Source organism: Macaca nemestrina, chromosome 14, assembly GCF_043159975.1.
Source record: "Macaca nemestrina isolate mMacNem1 chromosome 14, mMacNem.hap1, whole genome shotgun sequence".
NCBI classification, from domain to species: Eukaryota; Metazoa; Chordata; class Mammalia; order Primates; family Cercopithecidae; genus Macaca; species Macaca nemestrina.
This window is the reverse complement of record NC_092138.1, coordinates 14,094,008-14,104,245: the sequence shown is the minus strand read 5'-3', so window position 1 is coordinate 14,104,245 and position 10,238 is coordinate 14,094,008.

Here is a 10,238-nt window from a genome sequence, read left to right as displayed (position 1 = left end):
TTAAAAAATAGGAAATAAGTGTCTCACAACTGTAAACTTATACAAGTACGTTATATTAGGAGAGAGGTGTAGAAGCCAGTTTAGTCATGATCCAAATTTGCCTGGTGATGAAGTTTTAGTATAAAGGTATGCAGTTTTATTTCCTTTTGGAGACTTAAATCTCCATGGGTAACAAAATGTTCACACCTTTGAAAATCACCTATTAAAAATAACCATCAGTACTCATCTCTAGTTACGGACAGGAAAATCTCTTCCTTGGTTATTTTTGGAGGATTTGGAGCTTTTAAATTTGTTTGTTTGTTTGAGACAGAGTCTCGCCCTGTTTCCCAGGCTGGAGTGCAATGGCATGATCTCAGCTCACTGCAACCTCCACCTCCCAGGTTCAATTGATTCTCCTGCCTCAGCCTCCCAAGTAGCTGGGATTATAGGCACCCCCCAACACACCTGACTAATTTTTGTATTTTTGGTAGACATGGGGTTTCCCCATGTTGGCCAGGCTGGTCTCCAACTCCTGACCTCAGATGATCCGCCCTCCTGGGCCTCCCAAATGGAGCTTTTTTTTTTTTTTTGAGACGGAGTCTTGCTCTGTTGCCCAGACTGGAGTGCAGTGGCACAATCTCAGCTCACTGCAATCTCTGCCTCCTGGGTTCAAGCAATTCTCCTGCCTCAGCCTCCCGAGTAGCTGGGATTACAGGCGCCCGCCACCACGCCCAGCTAATTTTTGTATTTTTAGTAGGACAGGGTTTCACCGTGTTGGCTGGGCTGGTCTCGAACTCCTGATCTCAGGTGATCCGCCCGTCTTGGCATCCCAAAATGCTGGGATTACAGGCGTGAGCCACTGCACCTGGCCCCAGATGGAGCTTTTAAATTTGACAGCTGTTACCCTAGAAAAGCAGATCTTCATCCTTCCAGTTTCTTCATTTTGGTAAGAAAAAAGAACTTTAAGGACTCCACTATGATACGTTTTCCAGAAAAAGTCACTAGTACATTAATACAGTTGTTAAGGAAATGTAAGTCTGTTGGCTTGGGATTTTTCCTTTCTACCACAGCACCTAAGTCTTGGAAGACAAATTGATTTAGCAAGGAAATCTAGCCATCTGCAAAAGAATCCAGAAGGGTAAATAACTTAGACCCTTTTCTTTCACTGAGGTTTATTGATAGAAAAAAGTCAAATGCTGGCCAGGTGTGGTGACTCATGCCTGTAATCCCAGCTCTTTGGGAGGCCAAGATGGGTGGATCACTTGAGTGCAGGAGTTCGAGGCCAGCCTGAGCAACATGGGGAAACCTTGTCTCTAACAGAAACACAAAAAATTAGATGGGTGTGGTGGCATGCGCCAGTGGTCCCAGCTTCTAGGGAGACTGAGGCGGGAGGATCATCTGAGCCCGGGTGGCAGAGAGATTCCAGTGAGCTGAGATCGTGCCACTGCACTCCAGCCTGTGAGAAAAAGTGAGATGCCTGTTCCCCCTCCCACCCAAAAAGTCAAATTCCTACCTATGTTCAAGATATTTAAACTCTAAAAGTAGTACACAAGAATAAAACATGCTTCCTTCAGTCAATGTTGAGATAAATCAAAACTCTGTGTGTCAAGGATTTTTGTTTTTGTTTTTTTAATCGTGTCTACAAGATTCCGAGAATACAAAAAGTAAGTTGGGCTGGCCGTAGTGACTCAGGCCTGTAATCCCAGCACTTTGGCAGGCCGAGGATCACTTGAGCCCAGGAGTCGAGACCAGCCTGGGCAACATGGCAAACCCTATCTCTACAAAAAAAAAAAAGAGAAAAAAATTAGCCAGGTGGCTGGAGCCTGTAGTCCCAGCTACTCCCAGAGGCTGAGGTGGGACGATCCCTTGAGCCTGGGAGGTGGAGGTTGCAGTGAGCTGAAATCACACCACTGCACTCCAGCCTGGGCAACGCACTGTCTCAAAAAAAAAAAAAAGTGAGTTATTCACCTACTTAACATGGTTTTCCTGCTTTTTCCTTCCTAACAGATACTGTGATACTGTTTAGGAATCACTCAACCACAGTCCCTTGTAGCTTAGTTTAGCATTCTCTGACTCAGTAGTAGTCTGGACTGGTAATATCACCCTCTTGCCAGCAACTGGATTAGGTTTATGCATATTTCCCAGTTCACCTCAGTGAGTTGTTAAGATTTGCAAAATGCTTACAGAAAAGCTTTTCCTCACTCTTCCAGGAGAACTTCCAGCAGTGATTCAGGCTCCCTCTGGACCTGATTGAACTTGGATGTAAGGCCTGGAATTGCTGCAGTCCTTTTGATGGCAACTTGAGTTGTTTTTGTTTTGTTTTGGTTTGGTTTGGTTTTTTTGTTTTTTTGGTTTTTTGGTTTTTTTTGAGACGGAGTCTCGCTCTGTTGCCTAGGCTGGGGTGCAATGGCGCAATCTCCACTCACTGCAACCCCTGCCTCCCGGGTTCATGCCATTCTCCTGCCTCAGTCTCCCGAGTAGCTGGGATTACAGGCACCCACCACCACGCCTGGCTAATTTTTTTGTATTTTTTTTAGTAGAGACGGGGGTTTCACTGTGTTAGCCAGGATGGTCTCTATCTCCTGACCTCGTGATCCACCTGCCTCAGCCTCCTGGCAACCTGAGTTTGAAGTCAACACATGGGGAAGGGCAAGGCCAAAAAAAAAAACAGAAATAAATGGACTTCAGTAATGGGATTACATCAATTTTTCAATCTGTCCTACTTTTGGATTTTTTGTTTTGTTTTTTGAGATGGAGTCTCGCTCTGTCACCAGGCTGGAGTGCAGTGGTGGGATCTGGGCTCACTGCAACATCCGCCTCCTGGGTTCAAGCAATTCTCCTGCCTCAGCCTCCTGAGTAGCTGGGACTACAGGTGCGTGCCACCATGCGCAGCTGCTAATTTTTGTGTTTTTAGTTTAGACGGGATTTCACCCTGTTGGCCAGGATGGTCTTGATCTCTTGACCTCGTGATCTGCCCGCCTTGACCTCCCAAAGTGCTGGGATTACAGGCGTGAACCACCGTGCCCAGCCCCCCAGTTACTTTTGAATCTTTAGTTGTGTGAGTTAATAAACTTCCTTCCAAGGCCAGGCACGGTAGCTCACACCTGTAATCCCAGCACTTTGGGAGGCCAAGGTGGCAGATCATCTGAGGTCAGGAGTTCGAGAGCAGCCTGGCCTATGTGGTAAAACCCTGTCTCTACTAAAAATACATTAAAAAGTTAGCCAGGCGTGGTGGCATGCACCTGTAATCCCAGCTACTTATGAGGCTGATGCAGGAGAATCGCTTGAACCAGGAGGTCGAGGTTGCAGTGAACCAAGATCATGCCATTGCACTGCAGCCTGGGCAACAAGAGTGAGACTCCATCTCAAAAAAATAAATAAAATAAATAAATAAATAAATAAATAAATAAATAAATAAACTTCCTTCTATTTTTATTTATTTATTTATTTATTTATTTATTTTTTTGAGACGGAGTCTTGCTCTGTCGCCCAGGCTGGAGTGCAGTGGCCAGATCTCAGCTCACTGCAAGCTCCGCCTCCCGGGTTCACGCCATTCTCCTGCCTCAGCCTCCCAAGTAGCTGGGACTACAGGCGCCCGCCACCTCGCCCGGCTAGTTTTTTGTACTTTTTAGTAGAGACGGGGTTTCACCGTGTTAGCCAGGATGGTCTCGATCTCCTGACCTCGTGATCCGCCTGTCTCGGCCTCCCAAAGTGCTGGGATTATAGGCTTGAGCCACCGCGCCCGGCCTTAAACTTCCTTCTAGTTTAAAGCAGTTTTAAGTTGGGTTTTCTGTTATTTCACATGAAAGTAATCTTATACAATCTTATACAAGGAGCAAAGACAGACATGATATCTGACATCTTATGATCGGGTGGGTAAGGTAAACAATCAAGTATCTAGGTAGGACTGTACTTGAAGCAACACAAAGCCAGAATATAATGACTAAACAAAAAAGTGATTGTTTTTCTCACAATAAGAAGTCCAGAGGTAGGTACCACAGGGCTGGTGAGAATGTCAGCAAAGATCTAGGCTCTTCACTTTCCTGCCTCACCATCCCTATCATGTGGCTTCTGTCTTTATGGTTGTGAAATGGCTATATGCTTAAGAAAGTGAAAGCAGCAAAGGGCCAGAGCAACATGTCAGCTGAGTATGTTTCTTTTGAAAATCTGTGGCAGAAGCTCTACCCTGTAGGCATAGGCTTTATTTATTTGAAACAGGGTCTCACTCTGTCACACAGACTGGAGTGCAGTGGTGCTCCAGTCTAGCTCACTGCAGTCATAGCTCACTGCAGCCTTGACCTCCCCAGCTCAAGTGATCCTCCTGAGTAGCTGGGACTACAGGCATGTACCACTGCACTTGGCTAATTTTTAAATTTTTTGTAGAGATGGGGTCTGCTGTGTTGCCCAGGTTGGTTTCGAACTCCTGGGCTCAAGCAGTCCGCCTGCCTCGGCCTCACAAAGTGCTGGGATTACAGGCGTGAGCTACTATGCCCTGCGGGGATAGGCTTTTGAAGAGAGAGGGATGACCTCTAAATAACCTCTAAGCTTGCATTTTAAAGGTTAACAAAGGAGGAAGACATGATCAATGATGTGTCCATATAACATCCCCCCCTTGAACAGTATCCAAGTTAGATTATTCCAGTCATCAAGAGAGTCATCATTTTTGATTAGCTAAATTACATGTCAAGCTCTTGGGAATGATTATTGCTATATCTTTTATTTTCTATGATAGGCTATATAGCATTAAAGAAATGGAGGGTTGACTAGGTGTGGTGGCTCTTGCCTGTAATCCCAGCACTTTGGGAGGCCGAAGCGGGCTGATCACTTGAGCTCAGGAGTTTGAGAACAACCTCGACAACACGGTGAGACCCCGTCTCTACAAGAAATAATTTAAAAAAAATTATCTAGGTATGGTGGCATGTGCCTGTAGTCTCAGCTTCTTACGCATCTGAGGCAAGAGGATCGCTTGAGCCCAAGAGGTCGAGGCTGCGGTGAGCTGTGTTCGTGCCACTGCACGCCAGTCTGAGCAACAAAGGAAGTTGCAAAAGTTGCCTAGAGCAGTGGATGGACAATAGATATCGCTAGTGGGGAGGACATAGTTTCTTATATCTGCTGAAAGAGTTATGCATAGAAGTGAAATGGATTTTGTGGAGATAAGACACCTCTTATTTTCTTTTCTCCTTGTATGCACAAAATGACAGACTGAATCCCCAAGAAGCCATAGCAGAAAGAGATATGGCTCACTACAGTGTAATTTTTCTGTTCCTTTTCTTTTTGATTTATCCATATTTAACATTTAAGATTGAGCACTTCCTTGAAATTCTCCCTTGGCTTGCAGGGCATTTATATTATCCTAGTTTTCTTAGTGTCATTGAAAGCTCTTCCTACTCTCTCCTTACTGAGTTTGGAACGTTTCATATTTATAGGATATGACTTAGGGATAGAATGGAATCTTTCTGTGAAAACCATGCCTATTAAATACTTCAATTTCTGATTTAAAATATTAAATTATAACGGAATAAATCTATTATTTCCCATTATATATCATTAACATTATTACTACAGTTCAAAACCAGTTAGAGTTTTTTGAACCATATTTTGCTTTTTTTTTTGAGACAGAGTCTCACTCTGTCGCCCAGGTTGGAGTGCAGTGGCGTGATCTTGGCTCACTGCAACCTCCACCTCCTGAGTTCAAGCAATTCTCCTGCCTCAGCCTCCTGAGTAGCTTGGGATTACACATGTGTGCCACCACGCCCAGCTAATTTTTGTATTTTTAGTAGAGACGGGGTTTCACCATGTTGGTCAGGCTGGTCTCGAACTCCTGACCTCATGATCCGCCCACCTTGGCCTCCCAAAGTGCTGGTATTACAGACGTGAGCCACTGTGCCTGGCCCATATTTTGCTTTTAATTCGTGAAGTTAATATTTCCTACTTAGGAGGAAGAGCTAAGTATTATTTAAAAACAGTACAAAAATAAACAGGTACAAAGGATTATTTAACTTGGATTCCCTTGAAAACAGAATCTGGGGCAGGTGTTAAGTGCTGATATTTCATCTATGAGGTGCAATATTTCGGCGTGGACACTGAGGGGGACACTGTATTGTCCTGCCACTGCTTCATGGTGAGCTCAGACACAGCTAGTCACTCAGTAGGAGTGCTGTCACTGGGGAAGTCTCTCGACAAACTATATGGAGAAACTGCCTCAGGGCAGTTTTTGGGAGGAAGGAAGGAGAACAAATTCCCCTTGGTTAGAGTTTGCCCCACAGGGAGTTATCTCCTCCATAATTCCAGGCTGCATCATCCAGCTCCTTTGGTGGCTACTCAGGAAGTCATGTCCCTGTGAGGTGTGGCATTTTTTCCAAGTCTGAAAGTGAAGGAAAAGCCAGAAACCCTAGGTATGGGCTGGGCATGGTGGCTCACACCTGTAATCCCAGCACTATGCGAGGCCAAGGCTGGCAAATCGCCTTGAGTCCATCAGTTCAACACCAGCCCTGGGCAATGTGGTGAAACCCCATCTCTACAAAAAATTTTAAAAAGTTAGCTGGGCGTGGTGGCATGCGCCTCTAGTCCCTGCTACTCAGGAGTCTGAGGGCAGGAGGATGGCCTGAGCCTGGGAGATGAAGGTTGCAATGAGCAGAGATCCCACCACTGTACTCCAGCCTGGGCAACAAAGAGATCCTATCTCAAAAAAAAAAAAAAGCCCAGGTATGTTACTCATTGTCCTGCCTGTTCAACCTTGAGGCACTTTCTAGGAAATGACTGATCAGCCCCAGACTTGGCATAACTATGATCTAGTGAAACTCGCTGGCAGCAGTGGTAGCTGAGGTGGAGTAAGAGCTGTCATCCATATTTTGTTGCTGTCCTCCCTGAAATTAGCAGTGCTGCCTGTATAAGATAAACCTATGATTGCAGGGCTGCATGTAACAGCAACTGAATGGCTAAACAAAATTAAAAAAAAAAAAATTTTAAGGCCAGGTGTGGTGGCTCACACCTGTAATCTCAGCACTTTGGGAGGCCGAGGTGGGTGGATCACGAGGTCAGGAGATGTGAGACCATCCTGGCTAACATGGTGAAACCCCGTCTCCACTAAATATCCAAAAAAATTAGCCGGGCGCGGTGGCGGGCGCCTGTAGTCCTAGCTACTCCGGAGGCTGTTGAGAACCCGGGAGGCGGAGCTTGCAGTGAGCCGAGACCCCGCACTCCAGCCTGGGTGACCCAGCGAGGCTCTGTCTCAAAAAAAAAAAAAAAAAAAAAAAAAAAAAAAAAAAAAATTAGCTGGGTGTGGCGGCGCGCGCCTGTAGTTCCTGTAGTCCCAGCTACTCCGGAGGCTGAGGCAGGCGAATCGCTTGAACCCAGCGGGCGGAGGTCGCAGTGAGCCGAGATTGCGCCACTGTACTCCAGCCTGGGTGACAGTGAGAGACTCTGTCTCAAAAAACAAAAAACCCAAAAAACTTATAAGCATTACAGCTTGCTTGCATCATTCTCCTCAAGATTGAAAATCCCAGGAGAGAGTCTGGTTGGGCAAGCCTAAATCAAATGCCCATCCTCCAGGGTGACAAAAGAACCTGTAAGGACCAGGATTTCTTTCTCATCAAGCCTTTGTACAATGGAGAGAGAAAAACTCCACAAGGAAAACTGTTCAATTAGAAAGGGGAAACTGATGTGGTATTAACAAGATGTCCATTATAATTCACCCTTTAGCTGTTCAGCATTCAAGAAGTTTTTCTCATGTACTTCCAGAAATAATAGTATAACAAGGTTATCTTCATACGTTTCTCACCCCCTCTTCTGAGGGAGACAACCCAGTCTCATTATTTGCTGCATCACAATCTAAGTCCAGGATATGTGAATGACGTACATTTCTGCTTTAGCTTCAGCTTAACTGTGTTAGATCAAGTCCTAGAAGCTGAGCCACAGCCAGAGATTTTTGTGCAATTGATTCACTTGGAGAATGCTCTCACGTGAAGCAGAATGAGGAAAGCAGCACAGGGCAGGGAAAACTGGTCAAACCATGATGCAGTCTCAGCAGTGTCAGCCTGATACCATGAGTTCCGGAATCTGAACTATACAGACTTGGTACCAGTTTGAGGCACAAAGTATGAATAAATGATCTGAAGGTCCATCCCAAGAGAGACCACCTCCACCCAGAATTTATGATTTGATAGCATTAGTCTTAACTCTCCTGTTTCTTGGGAATTTCAGAGTCTGTAAATTCCTAGATATGCCTTCTTTGACTGAGTTTTCTCATAAATTCCCATTCCCACTGATAGCAGAAAAAACTGGTCTTCCATTTTTTTTTTTTGAGACCAAGTTTTGCTCTTGTTGCCCAGGCTGGAGTGCAGTGGCACGATTTCAGCTCACTGCAACCTCCGCCTCCCAGGTTCAAGTGATTCTCTTGTCTCAGCCTCCTGAGTAGCTGGGATTACAGGCGTGTGCCACCATGTCCAGCTAATTTTTTTATTTTTAGTAGAGACGGGGTTTCACGTTATTGGCCAGGCTGGTCTCGAAGTTCTGACCTCATGATCCGCCTATGTAGGCCTCCCAAAGTGCTGGGATTACAGACGTTGAGCCACTGGTCTTCCAGTTGTAAATAATCTCACTTATGGGAAATAAAGGTCAACCCCTTATTAGGGCCATTTGTTTTCTCTCCAAGGTCTTTCTTTGCCTCCACTTCTGGGTACAAAGGGAGGTTTAGATGTTATTTTGATTTAGGATACAGGTGTTTTGTCAGCAGTCTCTGATCTCTAGCTGCGGTATAGTATAGTCTGTCAGGTGTCCGAATTTTGGCTTCTGCCCTCAGCAAAGCTACTACTGAATGACCAAAGCTAGTGTAACTGGCACTCAATTCAGTGGTCTATCCTTGACTATCTCGCCTTGGCTCTCACTGGTACTGCAAATTTTTTGCTAATTCTGCCATCTCCATCCAGCCACTAGCTGGTCTCTCTTACAGCTGCTGCTATGCAGTAACCATATCCCTCACCACAATGACCCCATCACAAGCCCCCATTGGCCTCAAGTGATGTGCCTCTTATGACACCTGGGAATCAAAGGAAATTCTGTGGGGTGTTTGCATCTGTAATCTCAGATCATCTCTGCCAAACATTGTGTATCTGTCTTGTGTTTTCTATCCCATGTGGTCATACGAACACTTTGCAGGGTTTCAAATTAGAAGTGAGGCCAGTGCCTTGTTTTTGTGCTTTTGCCATCCTTTTCAACCCATCTGGAGCGTCTGCTCTCATTAATCATCTCCCACTGGTCTTGCCCCAGGCTGAAATATAGGAAGGTCTCTGGGGATGGCCTGAGCCAGGAGCCAAGATAGCACCACTGCACTCCAGCCTGGGTGACACAGCCAGACCATCTTAAAAAAAAAAAAAAAAGTACTTCTTCTTTTTTTGGTTCCCTTTAACATAAAAACTTACTGGATTGAGACAGGGTCTGTCACCCAGGCTGTAGTGCAGTAGTGCCATCAAGGCTCACTGCAGCCTCCACTACACAGGCTGAGGAGATACTCCCACCTCAAGCCTCCTAAATGGGACTACAGGTGTGCACCACCATGCTTGGCTTATTTTTTGTAGCAATAGGGTTTCACCATGTTGCCCAGGCTGTCTCAAACTCTTGGGCTCAAGCCATCTGTCCACCTTGGCCCCCAAAATGTTGGGGTTACAAGTATGAGCCACTGCACGGGGCTGATTAAACTTACTTTGAACCACAGCAATCTGAAGCAATTCATTACCTAATTCATATGGAACGACAATAAAAAAAACTTAAAACCAATGAAAGTTTTTAAAAACTTTGCTGTTTCTTGATTTTCTTTGCTATTTGAATGGTATCAGTGATCAGATTTAGCATTTTACATTATATTGTCTTGGTACAATAGAACATAATTAAAGGCAAACAAAATTTGAATTCATTAATAGTAGAGAAAGGTTTTAAATTCTTGAGATAACTAGTGCAACTTGGTTTCCATCTGTTGGCATTTTGGTAATTAACTTTCAAAAATTACGCTAAATTTTTGAAACTAAGTCGGCGTTATGTACCAGTATTTCTTACAAAATTGGCTCGATATTCCATTTAATTAAAGAGCTTATGTTCCCTTTTCCCACTCTTTGTGAAAATTCTCCCAACCTGTACCAATTCTCACCCAAATTTTAAATACCATTTACCAATCAATAGTAGTGGCCTTGCAAAACACCCCTCTCCCTCCCAAAGCTATGTATTGAAGATATCAATGCCAGATATTCAATCCATTAAGTCTTCAG